Genomic DNA, 25,621 nt, shown 5'->3' on the forward strand with positions numbered 1-25,621 from the left:
CACGCGCAGCGGGCGCGCCGATTGTGCGCCGAAGGCGCGCCAAAGGTAAGCCCGTCTGCGCCCGTCCGCGACCGGACCGCGCCCAGCGCCAGGACCCCTGGCCAACGAAGATCCCGACCGACCCGCCTGACGTACTCCGCCGCCACCCTCACCGCACTCAACACCGGCCGACTCCCAGAATGCCATCAAGCCACTCCACGACGTACCCACGGACCTTTCAGCTGCCACGCCTGCAAGTTCACCTGCATCCGGACCAGCCTCGCACCAGCACCCACCAAGTCGAACACCAGCAGCACCCACCTCAAGTGCATCCTGCTCAACACCCGCTCCGTCCACAGACACGCCATCGAACTCTGGAACCTTCTAGACGCCACAGCCCCTGACGTCGCCTTCCTCACGGAGACCTGGATGAACGCCTCTTCAGCTCCCGACATCGCCATCGCTATCCCAGAGGGCTACAAGGTCGTCCGGAGGGACCGAAACGCCAACCAGATGGGAGGAGGCATCGCCATCATCCACAGGAACACCATCCGTCTCACGACCAGCACCGACAACACCCTGACCAGCGCCGAACACCTGCATTTCCAGATCCACACCAACCCGAACACCACCCTCAGAGGCACCCTGATCTACCGACCCCCTGGACCACGCACACAATTCAGCGAGGACATCGCCGACTTCGTCAGCCCGCATGCCCTCCCCTCCGCCGACTACATCCTCCTGGGAGACCTCAACTTCCATCTGGAGAACAACAACGACCGCAACACCAGCACCCTGCTCGACAACCTCGCCAACCTGGGACTCAAGCAACTGGTGTCCACCCCCACCCACCTCGCCGGACACACACTCGACGCAGTCTTCTCATCCAGCACAGACATAGACTTCAGCCACGCCACAGAGCTTCAATGGACGGACCACAGCTGCGTCCACTTCACCTTCAAGAGAACAACGACCCACCAACACCAGCAACAGGCAGCCCGCAGAAGCTGGAACAAGATCACAGCAGACCAGCTCGCCACCTCCCTGAACCAGCACCCTCCTGCCAGCTCAGCGAACCCCAGCCAAGCCGCCGACAACCTCACGAAGTGGATCAGCAACTGCGCGGACGAACTCGCCCCACTGAGGACCCTGCCTAGCAGACCCGGCAGCAATAAGGCCCCATGGTTCACCGACGAACTCAAGAGCTCCAAGAAGAACTGCCGAGCCCTCGAGAAAGTCTGGAGAAGGGAACCGACACCAGACAACAGGACCTCCTTCAAACTTGCCACCCGGAAACACCACCAGCTGATCCGCGCCGCCAAGAAAACAGCATTCAAAGACCGGTTGGACAACAACGCACACAACTGCAAGGAACTCTTCAACATCGTGAAAGAGCTTTCCAACCCCAGCGCAGGAAACAACGACATCACCCCATCGCAAGACCTCTGCAACTCCCTTGCTTCATACTTCCACAACAAGATCGCGGACATACATAACAGCTTCAACAACCAACCAACGCACACCATGACCGAACAACCACCCCCCACCACCACCCTCCACGCCTGGACCCCGATCAGCACCGAAGACACCATCCGCACGATGAACTCCATCCACTCCGGATCACCGACCGACCCCTGCCCTCACCACGTCTTCAACAAGGCCGACGCTGTCATCGCACCCCACCTGCGAGACATCATCAACACTTCCTTCGACACCACCATCTTCCCTGAGAGCTGGAAGCACGCCGAACTCAGCGCCCTACTAAAGAAACCTACAGCGGACCCCACCGACCTCAAGAATTACCGCCCCATCTCGCTCCTCCCGTTTCCAGCCAAAGTCATCGAGAAGACCGTCAACAAGCAGATGGCCGCCTTCCTCGAGACAAACGGATCCCTCGACCCCTCACAGTCCGGCTTCCGAGCCAATCACAGCACCGAGACCGCCCTCATCGCCGCCACCGATGACATCCGAGCCCTGATGGACAATGGAGAAACAGCGGCCCTCATCCTCCTAGACCTCTCTGCGGCATTCGACACGGTCTGCCACCGCACCCTAGTACGGCGCCTCAGCAACATTGGAATCCAGGACAAGGCGCTGGACTGGATCATCTCCTTCCTCGACGGAAGAACACAGAGAGTCCGCCTACCACCGTACAAGTCAGAGGCCTCCGGAGTCACCTGCGGCGTCCCTCAAGGATCATCTCTGAGCCCCACCCTCTTCAACGTCTACATGAGCCCCCTCGCGGCCATCGTATGCAAACACAACCTCAGCATAATCTCCTACGCCGACGACACCCAACTGATCCTCTCCCTGACCAACGACCCCGCCGCCGCCAGATCCAACCTGCACGAAGGGATGAAAGAGGTAGCCGAGTGGATGACGACCAGCCGCCTGAAACTGAACTCGGACAAGACGGAGGTCCTCATCCTGGGCTCCTCACCCTCCGCCTGGGACGACTCCTGGTGGCCTCCCGCCCTGGGCACCGCACCCAAACCGACAGACCATGCACGCAACCTGGGCTTCCTCCTGGACTCCTCCCTCTCCATGACCAGGCAAGTCAACAACGTCTCCTCGGCGTGCTTCAACATCCTACGCATGCTACGGAAGATCTTCTGGTGGATCCCCACCGAGACCAGGAAGACCGTCACCCAGGCCCTCGTCACCAGCCGACTGGACTACGGCAACACCCTCTACGCCGGTACCACCGCCAAGCTCCAGAAGAGACTCCAGCGGATCCAGAACGCCTCAGCCAGACTCATCCTCGACATCCCACGAACCAGCCACATCTCCGGACATCTGAGAGACCTTCACTGGCTCCCCGTCAACAAAAGAATCACCTTCCGCCTCCTCACCCACGCACACAAAGCCCTACACGACCAAGGCCCGAGCTACCTCAACAGCCGAGTCAACTTCCACGCTCCCAAACGCCACCTCCGATCAGCCAACCACGCCCTCGCTGCCGTCCCCCGCATCCGAAGAGCGACTACAGGAGGAAGGTCCTTCTCCTACCTGGCCGCCAAGACCTGGAACTCCCTCCCGACCGACCTGCGCCTGACCCAAGACCACCTCTCCTTCAGGAAGAAGCTGAAGACCTGGCTGTTCGAGCAGTAGCGGCACCCCCCCCTCCCCCCCAGCGCCTTGAGACCCTACGGGTATGTAGCGCGCTTTACAAGTGTCACTGATTGATTGATTGATACTGAGTGGCTGGGTCTGTAGACTAGTGTCTTGGCTGGGGCAATATCCTCTGGGCTTTACTGTACACAGAGGCGTCACAATGCCAGAGTTTTGTGAGTACATTGTAGCTCTGTTGCCCTGCGATGTTTCAGTGTGTGTTGTGGTGGACTCATGCATTGACTTTGTGATACATACATATGTGTGGTTATGGCAATTCCTGTCCCACTTTCAAATGTGTGTTTCTCATAGTATTTAGCAGGCTAAGTGTACCTACCTGATGATGACATTCCCTCATTGGATATACAAAACAATCTATGGACCCATGGTCAGATTGGGTTCAGAATGAAGCTTGGGCACTCTGCAAGTAATTGGCACACATTCTGTGATCATCTCTTTCATTGCAGCCTCTGTGCTTTTACCTGTCAAGGGAGGTTTTACAAAGGCACACTGCTGTTGATCAAGGGGGTGGGGGTAGGTTAGACTGGCCAAATGAGACTTGCCTCCCTGCAAAGCCCCTACATACAATGCAACCTCTCTGCACCTGCCATGACCGGAAAGGGATGGACAGGTGTGTGAGATGACGCTGCTTCTGTCAAGGCACAAGAGGCATAGCGCCAAGGTGAGTATGCTCCAAAGGCTGGCCCCCAGCCTCAATTTGCAGTACAGCTGGTGAGCAGACAACATACTGGTGCCACAATACAGTGGCCTGGTGGGGACTGTGCAAGTGAGTCAGTCTCATGGTGCGGTTTACAAAGCCCCCAAAACCGTGGCCCAGAGTTGATCCTTGTGCACCGGCCCATCGACTAATGCCCAATTGCCAGCAGGGCCAATTCAAGCCTGTACAGAACACTTTCTGTTCAAACTCAACACTCATAGGGCTCTATTGGCTGCAGCCCCCCTGTCATGTGTGTCAGCCCAGGTTGAGACAGCTTTCACACACACACACATACAGTCCTTGAGCTGCTGTGGGTGGCTGGTCTCTCATGTTTGCGCATGAGCGCCTGAGTATTTCATAGGTTTTTAAGGGACCATTTAGTAGATGATGAGGCTTTGTTTGTTTTTCAACAGTCCCTAGAGCACCAGCATCTCCATTCTGCCCATTCCTCAAAGTTGCCACTTACTTTTGTTGCCACAGTGTGAGAATGCATGTCCTGCAAAGTGGCCTTTGGCTTTGTTTTTTGGGAAATTTCTGCAACTTGCACTCCAACTGTAGGTATTGAGGCACTTTGCATGAGTACCAGTTACATTGTTCAAGTACACATTGCTGGGAGTGTTAGCCCCCAACCCCAAATTTGGCTCTACATTGCTGAGGGTATTAACCCCCCAAGCCTCAACATTGGCTCTACATTGCTGGGGGTATAAGCCTCCCAAGCCCTTAAATTGGTTCAATCATTGCTGGGGATATTATCCCCCCCTAGACCCAAAATTGGCTCTACATTTCTGAGGGTATTAACCCCTCAACCCCCAAATTGTCACTACATTGCTGGGGGTATTAGCCCCAACCCCCAAAATTGGCTTTATATTGCTGGGGGTATTAGCCCCCCAACTCTGAAAATTGGCTTTATATTGCCGGGGGTATTAGCCCCCAACCCCCAAAATTGGCTCTACATTGCTGGGGGTATTAGCCCACCAACCACCAAAATTGGCTGTACATTGCTGGATGTCATTTCCCTCCTAAAATTCCCAATATTTTCGCACAGCTTTCTTTTATGGTATCTTTCGCAGGGGTAGGTACGTTAGTCTGTAGGTGTAGGTGTCTAACTTACCATCTGCGACAACCGCGTCAATTGGGATTGTAGTATTCATCGTATAGCTAGCGTAGAGGGATGACATGAGCAATGACTCCATTCTGCGTTTCTGGAGACTTCTCGTTACGAAAATCAAGTCGGATTCGGAATGACCGAGTCGTTATGTAAGTTAAGGGTTTTGGGCTGTGTCTTTTGAGTAAACCAGATCTCAGTACGAGTCGGTCGGAAGGTTCGACTCGAGACGGCTCTGGGATGGCTGTTGTGAATTGAAACAGAATGTGATTAAGCATTTACTAAAGACATTAATGCTTTCCCTTTAGATCATGTTTTTCTTCGTTATGTTGACCGAAGTCCGGGCTCCATTTTGTATTGGCATGCTGCCATGTGTTCACCACGAGGAGAGTCCGACCTCTGTGTTAGTTGCTCTTGTAATCTGCCTAGCAACAGTTTATAAATAGCTCCCTCTTGTCCGTCTGGCGCATGCCCAGACTTGACCACATCTGTTATAATTAGCCTTGCTTGACCATGTCCTTTCACGGGCTCAAGGAGTGTGTTGGCTCCGCCCATGTATTGATTCAGTATCGAGAATGACCATAAATGGTAATGTTCTTCGGCCTCATGTTGTATCCACCCACTTATGAGCCCCTCTGTTGTGTATAAAAGGGGACTGTGTACGAATGTTCTGTGTGCTACTCCATGCAATACTGAAGAGTGTTGTGTGGATTGTAGGACCACCCTTAAGGGTTAATAAATGCTGTTTTTGTACTTTGCAGTTTCCGTGCCAACTTCCTTATAGATTCCGTTACAGGAGAGCGAACCCTTGTGTCTTGCGGGCCTAGCTGGGGCCTGTATTCATCAATTGGCGCCCGTCACGTGGGGCTCATCGGTGACTCGGATGCTCGAAGGACTGGTCGCGACGAAGGTGAGGAGTTTGGCCGGGGACGTGATCACTGCCAGCGGCGTCTTAGCCCTGGCATCCCGAGGTTTTTCTTCCTTCCCTTCCGAGCTGACCGTCTGGGTGGCGCCGGTCATCGACTGAGACCTCTTCTGTCGGTCCTGCCGTGAGAGCCGTTTGGGCGATTGTGGAGCTTGGCAGTTGGAACCTGGACTCTTGATTGGTAAGAACCGTTGTACGGTACTTGCTCCGAGTTTTTGAAGCCTGGGTTGGCTATTTGAGTTTGATTGATGATGACTAGTCATATTTTGAATTTGTCTTTGTGAAAATATATGCGTTGCAACACATATAGGCAGGTAATGTGGAGAGATTTCTCCGGAGCTGTGTAAACTTTGAACGGCGCAACGATTAAGTGCCATTTTCTTTATAATATTGCACATTTTGCATTATTCCTAGCATGCCTGCTTTTAGCGCACTCCGTAAGTGGTGCTGCTGTTTTGGAAACCGGTTGAACCTCGAGGAATCTGCTCCAGCTCCCCCAGAGGGGACTCCTAATAGGGATATGTACGTGAAGCATGGTCTTTCTTCCATAATGTACAGCACGTTATGGAGGAAATACACGAGGAAGGATCCTGAGTTGCGATGGCCTTTGTATGGATCGTTTGATATACGTAAGATTGAGTATGTGGAACAGTGTATGTGTAAGCGACGTGCTCGTCAGGATATGTTTGAGTGTGTACGATTATGGGTGAAGGAAGTGCGTGAGCGAGAAAAACGTGAGAAAGCGCTGTTTGATAAAGAGCAACGGAAGAATGATCATGTGCGAGCGCAGGAAGCGAAGCGTCGGGAGGACAAAGAGCACACGGACAGACAAGAGAGAGAGCGTAGGCTACAGGTCTCGGGTCAATATGTTGTTCGCCAGCCACTTTATCCTGTCCTTAATAATCCTGATGATGATTTTTATTTACTAGATCGTTCTCCGCCCCCTTATGTTGGCGCATCTGCTCCGCGGCCGCAAGATTCTGGCCCGGCTCCGGGTAAGGTCGACACACGGTCCATGTTATCGGCCGAGCATATGGCTGAGCTTCGGAAACTTTCCCTCCGTGCACTTAAGGGCAAGATGTCTAAGGAGGAGTTGTTTCATACTTGGGGGTCGTGGCAAGATAGAGAGAGGGTGTATTTTCTGTCTCATTTTGCGGATGAAGTAATTGCTGCTTTCCGAAAATATTCTAGTGTCCTTGAGCCTGACGAAGTGTCTTCGGATGCCGGAGCATTACGTAATGGTGTTTTTTCTCCCCCTAAGGCTCCTGAGGCGGCTCGGCGGTTGTTCGCTTTGCGGGACGAGGTGCTGGCCCTTAGAGAGAAAGCACGCCAACAAACGGAGGAGGAGAAGCAGTCGGATTCGTCTGCAGCAGGGGGCCACCCATCCGCCTCCCAGTCAGATAAGGATGACATAGTGCATGCTAAACCAATGCGAGAGGCGGCGCCTTTGTATGTTCCTCCTAAGGGAGCAGGGACTAGCTCGGATATTAACTCCGCCGATGCAAGGGGATATTTTGTATATAATTGGGTTTACACTCCATGGCATAGGGCCGATGTTATGGCATTAAAGAATGCGCTGCCTGACCCCCGCAAGAATCCAGCGGCCTTCTATGAAGAAGTCGAGGGGGCCTTGAATTCTTGCATTATGACCTTAGCGGATATAGACCTGTTCTTTGGCCTTATCCTACCGCCGGATACGTGGCGCTCTGTCCGAAAGGTAGATGATGCGGTTGCCTTCAAGGCCCGGTGGTCTGACCTTGAGGATGAGGATAGGGAACGGAAGCCCGCACAGAAACCACCCCAGAATATTTTAGATCTCCCTGCGGCGATTGTGGCTAAGTTGAAGACGATTATCCCCCCTAAAAAGATTGACTGGAATATGTTAGCTGCATGTAAACAGAAAATTGACGAGTCCGTTGCAGATTTCTTCACGCGCTTTGAAGAAACGTTTCATGACTTTAGTGGCCAGTCGCTTACTGACGACACAGGCCGCCATCTTTTCGCGGACAAATATGTGGCTAATCTGCTGCCGGCAGTTGCGGCCCGGTTGAAAGCGAGTGAGAGTTCTTGGTCCTCCGCGACGCCGACGGCCCTTCTGACCATCGCTCAGTATTATGAGCGTCAGGAGCACGAGGCGAAGGGCCAGGAAGAGAAGAAATCGAAAGACCTCAAGACTAAGGTGATGTTAGCACAAGTATATGGCCCGCCCCGACGGGGTAATAATAGAGGAAGGGGCGGATCTTATGGTCCCCCTTCGGGCCGATCTGATTTGAATAGGAACCAGTGTGCATATTGCAAGCAATTGGGCCATTGGGCCAGGGATTGCCCAGTGTTGCGTGCTTCACGTCAGGGGCATACTCCGGGTGGCCCGAGAGGTAGAGGGGGTTCCTCGAACTTTAGAGGGAATTCTAATGACAATGCCCGTTTCGATACTGCTGGGCAGCACCGAGATAGCTCAAATGTTTTCGATCGCCAGCACCAGTATCATGTATCGGACATCGATCGATCGGGATATCACGATTCGCAGCATGCATAGGAATGCGTTGGATGGGGGTCTGAATCAGTTGAGGTGCCGGTCGATCAGACGGGTCCTTATGTATCGGCTGAAGTTTTAGGTTCTACTGATCAGTTCCTAGTAGATACAGGAGCGACACGTAGTGCATTGTCTAGGTACTTGGTTCCGGGGGCTCCCCCATCCGGCTCAGTGGTTACATCGGTAGGGTTTGACGGTACACTCTCCCGAAGCCCTCTTTCACAGCCCCTTACATTTAAGGTTGATTCTTTTTCTGCGCCCTGTCCGTTTCTGCTTGCTCCGTATACGCCGGATAACATTATGGGCCTTGATATGTTAAAGTATTTTAGGGCTACAATCCGCTGCTCCCCTGAGGGTGTGAGGGTGATATTAAATGACAACTACCCCCGGTCTGGGCGGATGTGTACGATATCAGAGGATGCATTGTTGGCTACCCTCCCCCGAGCTTTATGGGCGACTTCGGACACAGATGTGGGACAAATGGTGATTCCTCCGGTCCACATTAGTGTCCAGGAGGGGGCGGTGTTACCACGCCTCCTGCAGTATCGTATTTCCCAGGAGGGCGAGGAGGCTCTCATACAGATTGTGCAAGACTTGATCGCAGTAGGGGTAGTGGAAGAAGTTCCCTATAATATCTGTAACAGTCCGATTCTCCCTATTCTGAAAAAGGACACGGATGCAAAGGTCTATCGGTTCATAATTGATTTGAGGGAGGTGAACAAGATCGTGATACCTCAGTACCCGGTGGTTTCCGATATCACGACGTTGCTTACCTTGGTCCCGCCTACGGCGACCATGTTTTCAGTGATTGATTTGAAGAATGCCTTCTTTTCCATTCCCATTCACCCTGATAGCCGATTTCTTTTTGGGTTCACATTAAATAATAGATCTTATCGTTTTTGTAGAATTCCCCAAGGCTACACAGAAAGCCCTAGTATTTACAGTCAGGCTTTGAAACGACAGTTGGATTCCTTTGTTTTACTCGAGGGGGTCGCCCTCATTCAATATGTCGATGACATCCTGTTGGCAGCTGACACCCTGGAGTTGTGCGAGAAAAGCACGCTAGCCCTACTTTCCTTTTTAGCCTCCCACAATCATAAGGTCTCCAGGAAGAAATTGCAATTCTGTAGACCAAAGGTGACTTATTTGGGTCACCTTTTGTCTAAGGAGGGGCGTGCACTCACGCCAGATCGTATTCAAGTAATTTTGGACACACCGAGACCATCCACGCAGAAGGATGTGCGTGCATTTTTGGGCCTTGTTTCTTTTTGTAGACAGTGGATACTGGGGTTTTCACACATAGCTAAGCCATTACTAGCTCTTTTGACAAAAGACACGCCTATCCCAATCCCTTGGTCAGATGAGTGTGATGCTGCTTTTCAGCAACTGCGACAGGCCCTTTGTTCAGCACCAGTGTTAGGGACCCCTGATTATGCAAAACCCTTTTCGTTGTATGTGCATGAGAAAGATGGATGTGCATTGTCAGTTTTAGTGCAGATGCACGGCGATAAGCAGCGCCCTTGTGCATATTTTTCGGCTGTGCTTGATCCTGTCGCCCGAGCATTACCAGGGTGTTTTCGCTCGGTAGCGGCGACAGCTGTGTCAATACGCCAAAGTGAAGGAATTGTGTTGTCCCATAAATTGTTGGTGTTAGTTCCCCATGCTGTGGATGCCCTGCTCAATCAAACAAAGACGCAGCATTTGACCAGTGCCCGCTTAACGGGATATGAGTTGACGCTTTTGGCTCCTCATATTACGTTGAAAAGGTGCGTAACGTTAAACCCGGCCACATTGTTGCCATACCCCGAGACCCAGCCTGAGGCGCAGAAAGCGCATGATTGTATTCTTGTGACTGAGGAACAAACAAAGGGTCGTATTGATCTCCAGGATACGCCCTTTTCAGATGTAGATGGAGAGTTGTGGGTAGACGGATCATGCCTGAAGCTACCAGATGGTACGACTTCAGCAGCGTATGCAATTACCACATTACACACGATAGTGGAGACAGCACGCATACCACAGAAATCAGCTCAAGCAGCGGAACTGATAGCATTAACACGAGCATGTGAGCTCAGTACAGGATTATGTGTGAATGTTTATACAGATAGCCGCTATGCCTTCGGAGTAGCACATGACTTCGGCCTACTCTGGAAGGAGAGAGGTTTTTTAACGTCACATGGAGTACAGATAATGCATGGAGAGTTAGTTCATAATCTTTTAACTGCATTGACATACCCAAAGAAAATTGCTATCGTTAAGTGTAGCGCCCATAGGAAAGTGGTTGATAAAGTTGGAGAAGGGAATGCGTTAGCGGATCGAGTAGCACGGGAGACTGCGATGCAGCCCAGCGCTACTGCCATGTATGTAGTAAAATCACAGGTGGAGAGATGGCGTGATGCGAAGGAGGAAGTGCGAGAAATGCAAAGGACCGCTTCTGACAAAGAGCGGGAACAATGGGCTAGCGAAGGAGAACTGGATGACGAGGGTTGTTGGAGAAATAAACAGATGGATAGATGGAAGTTACCCACGGCTTTCGTACAACCTATGGTTCAGATGGCACATGGGCTAGCACATGTTGGAGCTTCCGCAATCGTGAAATTGCTTACCCAAGTCTGGGAGCATCCAGAGATTGCTAGCACGGCAAAGAGGGTGGTGCAGACCTGTATGATCTGTCTGAAGTATAACCCAGGGAAAGGCACTCGAACTCCAGCAGGAGGATTTGCGACACCTACTGCACCCTTTGAGGTTCTACAGATGGATTACATCCAGCTTGAGCGCTGTAACAATTTGAAGTATGTTCTAGTAGTGGTTTGCGCTTTCAGCAAATGGGTTGAGGCGTACCCTACGAAAGACAATACTGCAATGACCACGGCGAAGCTACTGCTAAAAGAGTTTTTCCCTCGATACGGCGTCTGTAGACTTCTGTGGAGTGATAATGGCCCTCACTTTGTAGCGGATGTTATAAAGTATGTCTTGAAGTGCCTAGGCATCACTCAGAAGTTTCATGCCGTGTTCCACCCTCAGTCTGCCGGACTAGTCGAGAAGTATAATGGTACACTGAAGCTTAAGATCGCCAAAATCCAAGCTTCAACGTCTTTGACTTGGCCAGACGCCCTGCCACTGGCGTTATTGTCAATTAGGTCAGTGCCACACTCTCGAACCGGCCTTACGCCATACGAAATAGTATTCGGACGCCCAATGAACATTTGGGGTCCACCAAGGCCTAAGGCTGTGTATGATGTACCTTGTGTAATGATGAGCGATTATCTGGCACAGTTAACGGATAACTTGGTTTCTATTCATCAACAGGTCCGAGAGGCGCTCCCTGATCGGTCTACCGGCGAAGGACATGGTCTCCGGCCTGGAGATCATGTTATGGTGAAGGTCTTCGACAGAACGAACAGTTTGGAGCCGAGATGGGTCGGACCTGAACAAGTCCTCCTTGCAACGAGGACGGCTGTGCGAGTCTCGAACCGAAAGAATTGGATCCATTCCTTGCACTGTCGAAAGGTACCGCCCGGATTGGTGGAGTCTGCCGTGCTGACCGATCAACGAGAAATCCTAGCAGCAGAGACAGGCCGTGCTGCTGAGCCACGAGACACTGAGGAGCTCTTTCCGGACCACACGACTTCTGGAGGAAGGCGATATCATCTTCGACCAAGGAAGTAAGGTTTCCAGTGCCGGGACATACTGTCAGAACGGCCCTTGGGTTAGTGAAACGGAGAGCCGATGAGGCAAGGGGGGGGGATCAGCCCTGCATTAGTGTAGCGACACCCGTCTTGGCCCGCTGGTGAAGAAATCAACCGCTGCCCAAGGGGAAGAGTTCTGACAGACTTTTTAGTTTCAGGAAGATACCAGGGTATTGTTTCTTTTGACATGGAGAAGAAGAAAATCCTTTGTGCGTTGGGGTTCATGCTAACAGTAGCTGTTGTTGGGATAACCACATGGTTTGTGGAGGAGGTAACTCCTGCTCGGAAAACACTTGTGTTGACAACTCCGGTGCCCGAGGAGCACTACTTTTATACATTACCGTATCAAGAGTTGAAGCATCGACAGTCCTATTTGAATAACACTTTCATTCAGATGCTGCATCATACCCACGTTGCTACGAATGCTACGAACTGTTGGATATGTGGGATGATGCCAGCCCATCAGAAGAAAGGAGGAACGCCATTCATACCACTTCCTTTCTCTCATAATGGCTCTTGTAGAGCATGGTACACTTTGCTTTTTGCCACTCGGAAACCGACAGTGGGACGATTGCTTTTTAGACTTAATAAAGAATGCCATCAGGACAAGAATGGGTATCCACAAGCGAATGGGACAATTTGGGAATGGGAAGAGTACCGACCGGACAATGTGAATCCATTCCCTATATCTTCACGAACACCAGAGACACTGTGGGGAAGGACAAATTCGTAATCCAAGTAGCACAAGCTCAAGCGGACTTGTGTGTCCAGAGTGTGGGTTTTATCCCTGTTGGTGTCAGTGATTGCATAACCGTATTGAACATTGACGGGTTGAATAACAGTACCTTCCTAGCGTCCCATAATACCTACTTTGTGTGTGGAAATAAAGGTTATTACCGTTTGCCGGCTGGGTGGTCTGGGGTATGCTATGTATCATTCCTATTACCTCCTGTATTCCTAGCACCCGCGTCATATCATAAGGATTTGAAACTTTTGAATAATGTGACTGTAAATAGATACAAACGTACTCTATCAATTGATGATGTGGATCAGACCGATACCAGCTTGCAACAGTATATTGATTTTAACTTAGGACTGTTTTTCTTTGTTGGAGCCGCTTTGAATAGTAGGAAGATCCGAAGATTAACAAGAGTGGTAGAAGCTGTGACCAATCAGACTGCCGCTGCTCTTGGGAATCTTACGGAAGAGTTACAAATAACTAGGATTGTTGCGTTGCAGAATCGTATGGTATTAGATGTAATGCTAGCTGATCGAGGAGGAGCCTGTAAAATTATTGGAAGTAGCTGCTGTGTGTTCATTCCTGATCATACGCCATCCGTTTATAACGCCATTAACAAGCTGCATAAAATAGCAGCTGAAATCCACACAGAAAACGGCACTTGGTCCTTTTCTGGATGGTTTTGGGCGTTGGTTACTGCCTGGGGATGGAAGGTCTTAACTGGTTTCTGTATTATTATAGCGATTCTGTTCTTCTTCTGTATGTGTGTTCAATGTGGACCATTGTTCTGTTCCGTATGCATTTCATTCTGCATTCCGGATAAGAAAGCTATTGCCGATGTTGCTCATCAGAAGCGTCTAGCTAAAGAGGTTAAAGGAATGATGATAATTGACATATATGATGATTTTTGGAAACCGGATGTCTTCAGTAAATGCTGAAAGGGTCGTCTGTTGTGAATTGAAACAGAATGTGATTAAGCATTTACTAAAGACATTAATGCTTTCCCTTTAGATCATGTTTTTCTTCGTTATGTTGACCGAAGTCCGGGCTCCATTTTGTATTGGCATGCTGCCATGTGTTCACCACGAGGAGAGTCCGACCTCTGTGTTAGTTGCTCTTGTAATCTGCCTAGCAACAGTTTATAAATAGCTCCCTCTTGTCCGTCTGGCGCATGCCCAGACTTGACCACATCTGTTATAATTAGCCTTGCTTGACCATGTCCTTTCACGGGCTCAAGGAGTGTGTTGGCTCCGCCCATGTATTGATTCAGTATCGAGAATGACCATAAATGGTAATGTTCTTCGGCCTCATGTTGTATCCACCCACTTATGAGCCCCTCTGTTGTGTATAAAAGGGGACTGTGTACGAATGTTCTGTGTGCTACTCCATGCAATACTGAAGAGTGTTGTGTGGATTGTAGGACCACCCTTAAGGGTTAATAAATGCTGTTTTTGTACTTTGCAGTTTCCGTGCCAACTTCCTTATAGATTCCGTTACAGGAGAGCGAACCCTTGTGTCTTGCGGGCCTAGCTGGGGCCTGTATTCATCATGGCCTTCCTGACGAGATCGTAATCTGTCCTATAGTCTAAAAAAAAGAAAATATTTATTTAACTGTATATGAATAAAAGGTTTATAACTATTTTTATATATTCCTTTAATTACAGTAAAAAATAAAGACATAGGGCCTCATTATGATGCTGACAGCACTTCAATCCGATCACCGTATTATGATATTGGTGGTCGGACCCACAGCACAGCTGTCGGGTGCAACACCGCCGCCTCCTCCAGGATCATAGATTCTGCCAGTGCGGCAGTCGGAGGAGTGTCCCAGAATGGTGGCTGTCCCGAGGGAGATACCGCTGTTGTGAGTACAGTTTCCCTTTCCAACTGCCTTTTCATGGCAGGAACCCCGCATTAAAAGTTTGGCACAAAGGGATTGGAGGAACCAAAACAGTGTATCTAACTGTCGTAGGCCAATGAAAAGTGCCCCCACTTAAACATGTGTATTCATCTTTCAAAAGCTGGAGATGATACAAGGCTGGCCTACACTTCCTGATATTTAAATCTTGCAAGGGGTGTAATAAAATCCCTCCTCCGTTTAGTGTAGAGTAGACAGAAGAACAAAAAGTGCAACATGCTCTGAATAGATTTAGAGTCACAGGCAGAGTTCGAGTTCAGCATCACAACAAACATTACCAGGGTAAGAGACCAAGAAAAGTGCAATGACGAACCTAAATCTAATGAGATAGAACATTTTTGAATAACAAAAGAAAAAGGAGAGATAGGGTTCTACACATGGGGAATGAACTAAAGGCAAATATTCAAAAACTCTCTTTCTCCCAGTCTTTAGAAAGATAAAAGTTCCCCATTTCAACTGCCTTTTTATATAATTAAGTCATGGTATCTTCTGCATATGATCAAGGCTAAAGCAATCCAGTATTATTACATGATTGATGGCCGGCTCAACTTTTGCCCATACTGAGTGCCATAGCAAAGTTGGAGCAATTTGTATTAAGCCTGGGCGAAGCACTACGCTACGCTCGCGTAGTTTTCGAAGTTCGCGCTACTTCGCACTACGTGAACTGCAAGTTGGCGATCGCGAGCATGGAAAATAAACCTCCCGGCGAGATTTCCAACGCGAGGAGGTCAGGTTTCTCATTGCGAGTGGTCGCGTATGCTCGCGACCGCTCGCGATGAGAAACTACCAGTTCGCGTTGAGAAAGCTGAAGCTCGAGTAAAAATCTACTCGAGCAGCAGAAAACTACAGCTCGCACTGTGCAAGATGCCATTTTCAATGATTGCACAGTGCCGGTTGCTTGTCCGCACTGTGCAATCATTGAAAACGACATCTGGCACAGTGCGAACAAGGTACTACGCAGTTCGCGAAGTGCTACGCGTAGCTCGCGTAGTGCGAACTTCACTTTGCGTAGCTTCGCGAAGTGCTACTTCGCAAACTACGCCCAGGCCTAATTTGTATACGGTGGGTTAAAGTTCATTGTGTCAAAAAATAATTGGAAGACTGCTTGGGACTGTTAGTAATCATCTGAGGAAATTATTCTCCACTGCCTGATTGAGAGACGAATTGCAAAAGCCCCATTCAAGGTTACAGATCACGAGCAGGCCTTATAGATGTTAATAATTAAATCAATAGGTCTGGATCCTAATTTCTTTGTAAACCTGATCAGTGCCTCCACATTTTGGTTGAAACTGCGAACCCTAGTCTCAACTAAATGATGCCAAGAATCTTTCTGTTCAAAGGGGACACCTAAGTATGAAAATGTTGGAACATAGGACATCCTCTCATTATAAATAAAAAATTATTTTAAAAGGGGGGTCACTTGGTCGTATTTGTCTTTAGACCCAAATCAAACATAAAATCATTACATTTAGTGACGAGCATTTGCAGGCCTACACCGGTTCTAGACATCAACACACAATCATCGGCATAGACTAACGCCTGAAGATTTCTGGTACCTATCTGTGGGACATCAACATGCCCTTGCTTAATATAACTTTCCAAATCATTGTTGTAAAGGCAAAATAAAAAAGGTCAAACACGCACCCTTGGCGTACCCCACTGTTCATTTTAATGGGAGAGGTAACTTCCCCATCGGCCCCATACCTGACCCTCCCAGTCACATCCTGGTGCATCTGTGCTAGGAAATGAACTAGGGATGTGTCTATGCCCAGATCCAGAATTATTTCTACCATAGTTTCCCTCTATCCACCCAATCAAATGCTGATATAAGGTCCATAAAACCTAGATAGAGGGAATGATTCTTAACTATTGTATACTTGCTTATGACCAAGTGGCGGTTGAGACACTGCTCAACAGTTCCCAGGCCCCTCCTGAAGCCATACTGTATATCAGACAACTTCCCAATTTCAGTTATCCAAGTCTCCAGGTGGTCTAGAATGCCCCTGCCCATCAATTTACATGTACTATCAGTTTACAAGATTGGGCGATAACACCAGTGGTCAGTCATGCCCCTTTTTTTGAAGATGGGTACTATGATCACGGTATCCCATGATTTTGGAGGGACAGCTTAAAATATTGGTCAACGTGGGAGCCAAAGGACAGGAATGGCCAGAAAAAGGTTAGCGGGCTGCCATCCGGGCTAGAGACTAGGGGTGGGCGGAATTTGCGTAGTTGCGTTACGCAAATCTCCGCGAAATGGTAAAAAATCTCCGCGAACACGCAGAAATTCCGCGAGCACGCGGAATTGCTTGCTCGCGATACTTTTTTCCTGTTCGCGATCGCTGTTTGCGTGCTCGGGGAGAAATATCTCGTGAACACGCATATTGAGAACGCGAACAAGCAAAAAATGTCGCGAAGTCGCGGATCGCAGATTTTTGGGCAATTTTGCGTTCTCCGCGGAACGCGAAATTACCCAAATTCCGCAAATTCCGCGACCGGAACGGAATTTACCGCCGAGGCCTACTAGAGACCTTATTTTTTAGGTCTCGCTGAGCCAAAGGCTCAAAGAGACATTTTGTATGTGGGATTTTCAAAGTGCTACCCACAGTCTTTTGGCTGGCCTAAACCTTAAGTGCACGATCACATCCACGTGCACAGCTGCTCCCACTCCCCCCTCCCTTCTCTAAAGCTTTCTTTCACTTTAGCCGCTTTGACCCTTGCATTCCCCCCTCCCTTCTCACCCAGCCCTTTGATGCTCTGCTCGATTACTTTCACTTTCGCCGCTTTGATGTTTGATTTTTATTGCCTTTGTTTATGTGACGGAGATCCATTGCATTTGGCAGAACATTTCTGGGGCCATATTGCATGAAATACACCAGGTGGCGCTAACGTGTTTTACAGAGCACCATACAGCATTTTGTTCTGCGTTAAAAAAAAGACGCTTTAGGAGCGGAAAGGAGCTATCCCTTTAACTTGTATTAAAATGTATTTTTAAAGGTGTCTCAAAGGATCCTGAACATAGTTTATACTAGCATGCTCCAATACTGTCCGTATTTCACTCCTGATTGCACTGGCCTTCCAGGTCCTAAGACTCAGACTCATGATTTTACTGTTATTTCAAAACCAATCTAACATTTGTTTGGTTTTAGGTATTACCTTAGTAAAGCATACCTATGTGATCTTACTCTCCTTGGTCAGTGTTTTATTATGGATGACAAGATGTTTTCTCATTAGGACTCGCACCATAAGCCTCTTTCATTCCAAACATCTGGAAACGCATTTGTCTCTGTAACTATATAGTAATGGCTTTCAGTTACAGCTGGCAGAAATTATGCTACACACCTATTTATTGCCTTCACCAAACGATTCTGCTTTCACTGGTGTGACCATAACTTGCCAAAATATTTTACTGATGTTTTCGGCAGTGTCTCCACTTCTGTCTGATCACTCCTCAAATGACACCTTCTTTAATCCCATCCACAGGCAAGGTAAACCACTCAATTTTATGCTAATTTCAAACACTTTATCCAAATCTAAACCCATCATCGCTCCATCTGACATCACACATTTCACATGCAAATCAGTTCGCCTCCTTGTAGATCGCTCTCTCATGTATCCATCTGCTGTAGAAAACAGGACCCCACTGCTCTCACTGCTTTCCACGTGATCTTCATAAAGACCTCACTTCAGTCTTGCACTACAGCTCATACAACTGCTTCATTATCCACCTTGTACCAAAGATAGCCCTCAGCCATGAATTACACTTGAAATAAGAGCGCATAACACTAAATGAGGGCAGCAGTACATTAATGGCGAAAGCACATATTCACTGCTAACTTCTTGGTTAATAAGCAAGCCCTTCATACACTGCATAATGATCTAGGAGGTGTCAAATCTATCTATTTCCAGGACCTCATTACCTCACCATCCACAAGCGCTCTGTGCAAACCTTCAGCTCTTTACTCTCTCCATCATCTTCAATTATCAGTATTCTATTGTTCATCCTTACCTGCTCATGACTTCACCCTGCTACATCTGCTCCAAGATTAACACTATAATTAGTCCACAGTGCTCAAGTCCTTACTCGCCTCAACCCTGCGCAGTTACATTATTACGATTTAACACAACATCCTCCTAACAAACTTTTCCTCTTATGAAAGTAGCTAATCCACCCTGTGCCCCCCCTGTAACCATTTCGTCCTCCCTTCATCAAATCTTTGCCTCTTTCATCCAGCAGTTTCCCCTGCGTTTCCCTTCGCACTGACTGCCTATCCTGTAACCGACTACTCAACCCTCTCCTGTGTTCGGGACCCTTCATTCTACTATCCTATCCTCTCCTCTCCTCTGTTCTTGTCTATGCTCATACTCTTAGATCGTTCTGCCTCTCCTTTGATATTGCTGGTCACCCCACACTTTTCTCAATGAGCGCACGGGGCATTAGCTGGGTACCAGCCCTTATGCTCCTCAATAAGCAGCAGCAATCGTTGCAGTTTCACCAAGGTGAGTTTAGTAAAAGTTTATTTTACTACTTTCGATAGCTGGTGCCTTTCGCAAACAGAAAAGGTAATGACAATGTATGGCACAATACAAGATGGCATGTTTTAATACTAGGGCTTCTGATTATATGCATAACGTTTGATCTAGCAGACATGATTGAACATATGGTGAGACCCTTAAATGAAGGCTTAGGGCTAAAATCACAAAGGGACTAATATGAAATAAAGTTACGTGTCTCTTCACTCATGGCAGAATCTCCGCACTGCACTCACTGCAGTGCGCTGGACAGAGAGGCTGCCCAGAGTGCAGAGACTCCACACTTGTACCTTTACTACACGTAAGTCCCTTTGCAAATCAGACCCTTAACCTCTACTTCTTTGTGATTTTTAAAATAAAGAGAGGGAAGCATTTATAGTAAAAATGGAAAACTTGTGTCTCTATTTACAATGCAGTTATTGGTTGTTTTTAACTTTCAAGAAAATAACACATATGTTCTTAAACGACATCCATATCTTAAATCACACATTTTATGATTTTGACATTTGGAATTTCATGTCATACCCTTCACTTGTGCCCATTCCCGACTTCTTATACCCTTGTTATCTAGCAGTGCTTTCAACACCACAGGCCATCAAATTCTGGACGGAACGGCCCTAAACGGTTTCGCCCATACCTCTATAATCACACTCAAATGCTAACAAGCATTGGCATAGCCAATAGGTCTCGCCTTTTTAAGTGTTTAGTTATCCAGCACAATATCCTTGGTGCAGTAACATTAACTGTTGCATGGCTAAACACTTATAAGGTCCCAAAGGCGAGACCTATTGGCTATGCCAATGCTTGTTTAAGTTTGATTTTAGGATTTGTTAACTTCCTCAAAAGTCGGAGGCACCAGCTCTAGAGGCCCTGGACCAATTTGCTTGTTGCTATGTATTAAAGTGCAATAGTGCTCACCCTCATTGCTATATAACCTAGAGAACTGTTGAACCCATGCATCGTGCATAATTGTAGCATCATACAGTTTTCCAAAAGAGTCTAGGGACTTTGTTGAGACTAGCTTCATGCAGTTGTTCCCATGCCTCTTTCTTATGTTCGTTTTACGTGCCAGAATTTCCTGTTTATATTCATTTCGGAGGTGTCTCACCTCTAAATTATCCCTAGGTTTTGCTTTCAGTGTGGTAATGAGGTTACTGTGAGATCGTGAACAATCACCGTTAAACCATTTGTAGGGCCTATGGAGTCCTAATTTCCTATCCCCTCGTAATACAACAATAATGGTATCCATTATTTCAGAAAAAGCCATTAGCATGGACAGTGTGTTTATTCTGCTCTCTAGACACTACACGAATTTGGACCTAAGTGCCAATCAAAACCTGCTGTAGAACCGAGTGCGGGTCCACAAAGGCCTACTTACGCAGGAGACCCATATTTTTATTATGCGTTATGGGATGTAGTTTTGATTTCCCGAGGGAAGGACCAATCTTGGTCTTGAAAAGAATGGCTATGGGGAAGTGACCTTTAAGATGGAAAATACCACTGAATGAGATTTCAAAAAGGGCAATAAAATCAATGAGGCTACCTGGGCCTCCGCCCGTATAGAAAACATGGTCTGGACCCACAAGGGTTTTGCTCAAAATGACAGCCACTATCATTGTTCCCACCTACCAGGCTCCACGCAGACAGCTTAGATAAAGGGCATAATCTACAGTTAACCCCCCCCCCCAAAGTAGGGTAAAATCTGTGTTGAGTTCCAGCAAGTGTCTGCTATGTAATTTTTCTAGCTCCTCCGCAATATCAGTGTTTTTAAGAAAAAAAATATTATGATAAAAATTAACAATAACCAATATTACACCCTGTTCATAAAAATATGAATAATTTGAAAATGCAGTGATTCAAGCTGCATCTTGCCAACCTTATCTGCTACAGTAGTTGCAAGTAGAGTGAGTAAGCCCCTCTTGAGATGAACACCCAATGCTGCTCCTGCCGGGGCATGAATGGAAACATAACCATCAATATGGACTATTTTCCTTGCCCAGGATTCTTGGCAGCATATGATACCATAATCTTTCACAAGGTCGAGCCAGGCCTCATTCCTCAGCTTATTTAGTAGACCTGCAATGTTCCGAAATAAGCCTCCAAAAATAATACAATTGTTGCTGGTAGGTGCGCCCCAGCTACTTGCATGGCCATCTACCCAGCAATCATAGTGGAGCTTCTGAACTGTATTTGGGGGTATCATATTCTGATCCATTTCTAATACTAACGTATTCAAAATTTCCACAGCCTCTGCCATTGCTAAATCCAACATAGTTGGTTTTTCCACATATGCTGGGCATTGATCACGGTTGTATCAGTACTACCTTCAGCATCTATCACAACTAAATCACAATAAGGGGCCCATTACGATGGCGGGCATCGCAAGGGAGCCAGGGACCGACCGCCGAAGGTGCGGCTGTCCCGCAAGTGGCATTAAGATGCGCCCACCACACTGGCGGGCGCATGCCGCATTTTTTACATTGCGGCAGGAGGTGCTGCAAGGCTCGCCTAAGGCAGAAAGCGCATGCCTTTCCATGGCGGCACATCTCTGCATTCATCCTAATATGGATGGCGGTGTCTTGCAGACACCGCCACCATATTGGAGCCGCTTTTCGCCCAGTCACCTGTACGACAGGCGGAAAACTGGCGGACGGTCTTTCCATCCGCCAGGGTTCCCCCGCCATCGTAATGTGGCTGGGGGGAAATAGTAGGCGAGTGGTGGGAATTGATGGGCGGATCCGCCCGCCAACCTAATCGACCCCTTAGTATCCAATGTGGTTCCCAGCCCCCATTGATGTAGTCAATCCACCTGTTCCAGGGGAGAAAATCGATTAGAGCTTGGAATGACAAAGTGCTGATGCGCATTGTAATTAACATAATTTAACTTTGAGTGTGCCTGTGTACTTGGTTTATAGAAATAGCCAACAGGTACCGCCATGATAGAGCCCCTTAAATTTGTGGACCTAGAAGCCTTTCCATAAGAAAGTATACCAGAAAAATATTTTTTTAAATTAATGACAATACAGTCACCATCATCAGTTTTAATTTGTGAGCCCACACATGATACTCGCTCGACATTATTATGTTCCTAAAAATATCCTCACATTTCAACCAATTTGTGGTTCGCGCTAACCAGTGCACAGTTTTATTCTTTAGTTGTAGCATATCCTCTTCCTTTTCAGGTGATAGGGGTGGAAGATGTTTGAAGACTATAACCAATGGGGTTGCTTCCGGTGGAAGGCGAAGAACTCTGTCAGGGTTTCCCTTGCTTCCAAATAACTTTTGCAAACTGGTTCCATGTTTCCAAAGACGTTTGACCCAGTTACAATTGTTGATAATCCCCTACCGTCTTCTGGCGTTTGGACTACATATACTCTAGTTTGAGATGGACAAGACAAAATATTATCAGCCACAATGTTAGACCAATGGCCAGGTATGAGCTGATGATCTAAGATGGCGGCCTCTGGGGGGTTGGCAAAGAGGTATGCCACATGGGCAAAGGCTCAGAGTAAGGTGCCTTGTAAGTCCCACTGGTTAAGCTGGATAGATTTGAACCAATCAGAATTTTCAAAGAGGTTTCAATACTGTTCAGAATGCTCAAAAAGAGTTTGAGGAGTGTTTTCACAGTTATTTCCAGACAACTAACAAACTGAGCATAAGATAGATTGTCGCCCTGACCATGGATTACTGATTCTGCTCCCAAGTCAGTCTCCTTTGCGCTCTTCCTTGCAGTAGTTACAGACTTTTTTTCCATAATGCAGGTGGCATTGAGTCAATCTTAACTTTGTTACAGTCTTTTGCCTTCTTCGGGGGAGGCGAGCATAGAGTGTCTGAATGGGGACCATGCGGGATATTAATGGCAGACTCTGGATCACAAGAGTTTGGGTCTGCCATAGAAGGCTTGGGGACAATCGAGGTCTGCATTTGTGGTAAACGAATTGAGTCTGCTAGGGGACACGTATGTAGTGGGGAAACATCCATTGCAACGCAGTCATTACAACACACTACTTTTACAACGCAACAGCCTTTACATCGCATGCCATTACAATGCAGCCATTACAACACATGTCACTACAACTCATGCCATTACAACGCATTATAAGGTAGGTTATGGGGATTTTTTCAGTTTTAGCGTGGGTATGGGTTTTGGGATACATGGGAATAGTAATTTTTAGCCCCTACACTATCAAACACTTACCCTACTGTTGCACTCACTGGAGTGGAAATAGTATTTTTTACCACTACACTATCCAACACTTACCCTATTGTTGCCCTAAAAGTATTATGCGTTGTAATGGTATGCGTTGTAATGGAATGCGTTGTAAATGTAGTTTCTAAAAATGAGTAGTGATGGCGTGCATTGTAAAATCATGCGTTGTAATGGATGATGCGATGTAAAAACCACATTGTAAAAGCATGCGTTGTAAATGTTTGCATTGTAACGTGTCCTATTCTATGTAGTGCCCTCTTTGTAGCCCCCAGCCTCTTCTTGACACACTCAATCTCATTATTAATAACCCCCATGGCCGTAGTGAGAAAGCTGGTGATGGTAGAATTTGCAAAGCCATACTGTGCCCTGGGCACCCCCCAACTTTTTACTGACTGATGCTGGTGGTAACTGACTCTGACTGACTCTGGGCTCTGCCTAACCAGGCCCAGGGCCAGTGCTATGCTGAAAGAAACACATTAGAATACAGTTAAAACACCTACATACACTAGGGTACACAATGGTATGGTGGGGTACCCCTGTGATTGGCATGACCTACCCTATAAGCCCCTGGTATATAATAGGGCAGGGGGATTGAAACTACCTAGAAGTCCCTAGTATCCTGGGGCATGGCAGTTTAAAGGCCAGTAGCTCTTTTTGCACTTGGATGTGTGCACTGCTGAAGCCTGAGGTCAGTTTAAAAGCAGCACTGGGTGCCAGGACTGCTTTAAAAAGTAAATTGTGCCCAAACTCGACTTTGGTCTTTGGGGCATATACATATGGATAACCTACAATGTTTTGGCACATTGGGGACCCTCAGGGTCTCCCCTAGGTATCCCAGGGGTGGAGAGTCAGGTATTTATAAGGTACTCCCTTATAAAATGAGTTTTTATATGCCTGTGTAAAGTGAAATTTCACATTTCACTCCCCACATTGTGGTACAGTGCTACTCAAATTCGACTTTGATGCAAGGAGCGCTCTGGACGGAGAATCTGCAATATTTCTACAGATTCAGAACCCCTAAAGTCTCCCCTAGTTGCACATGGGGTGGGGTTCCTGTGGATATAAGGCAAGTAATTATACAATATGTTTTTGTAAGTCCTGGTGCTGGAGAAATGCCCCAAGTCATTTTTTCCCATCGCAAATTCCCTGTTACATAGGTTAACATGGTAAGAAGCTATTGATTAATAACTCTTGATAGGAGAGGGATAGAAATGCCATTCAAAGACTTCCCAGAATGGTATTAATAAATCCAACAATATCATATTGTTGACTTCCTTCTAAAGTATACATACAAAAAGGTATAAGACTTCCTTGTTTGTAAGTCCAAATTCAGCCTTCAGTGGTCTGCCCTGATTGGTCAGAGTTAAGTGGATTAGCCAGGCTGCCTTGTAGAGGTGATTGATAAAGAGCCCCTGGGGTTGACCAGCTCTGCTGGGAGGGCAGTGTGCTGTTCCATAGGAATGCCAGGCCAGGGGGAGGAGTCATAAACCATGATCTTCAAAGAGGAGAACAGAGGCCAGTGTCATTTACAGCTCTGAACTTACCACCTCAGGCAGATGGTAGGTTTATGTAAGATATGAGCCGATGCAGGGGGGAAAGTCTTAGTAAATTAGCCACCCTAGGGGTGTGTTTAGCCAGCTCTTACCTCCTTGCTGGAAAATCTGCCATTATGGATTTGGAAGTTTTGATGCACTCTGGGACAAACTAATGCCACACTCTACAGGATGTGGTCATAACTATGAAGAGTTACCCTGCTCCCATTGGTCAGAAGTGACCTCCTGCATGACCCAGAGAACTTAGATCTGCTGCTTGAAACTTACTGAAGCAAGAAGTGCCCTGCTGAGAAGTTTTGCTGTGCAAAAATTTCTAAGGCCTGACCTCTGAAAACTGCATCATCTTAAACTACAGCCCTGTGGATTATTTTGCTGAAAAAGAACTTAAGAGTGGACCCCCTGAAAGGTACAGGTTAAAAGAGCTCACCTGGAACATCACCAACTACATCTACACCTTGGAGAACCATCAGTGGATTTGTAAGGGTTTTGAACCAGTGGATTGAGGGAACTGACGTCCTCAACTTTCAAGGACCATCTTGGAGCTTCCAGACCCTTGGAGTAAGTTTGAGACACTTTGGGACCCCTTGAGGAACTTCAGGAAGAAGTTC

Source organism: Triturus cristatus, chromosome 3_1 (assembly GCF_964204655.1).
Source record: "Triturus cristatus chromosome 3_1, aTriCri1.1, whole genome shotgun sequence".
Classification (NCBI taxonomy): Eukaryota; Metazoa; Chordata; class Amphibia; order Caudata; family Salamandridae; genus Triturus; species Triturus cristatus.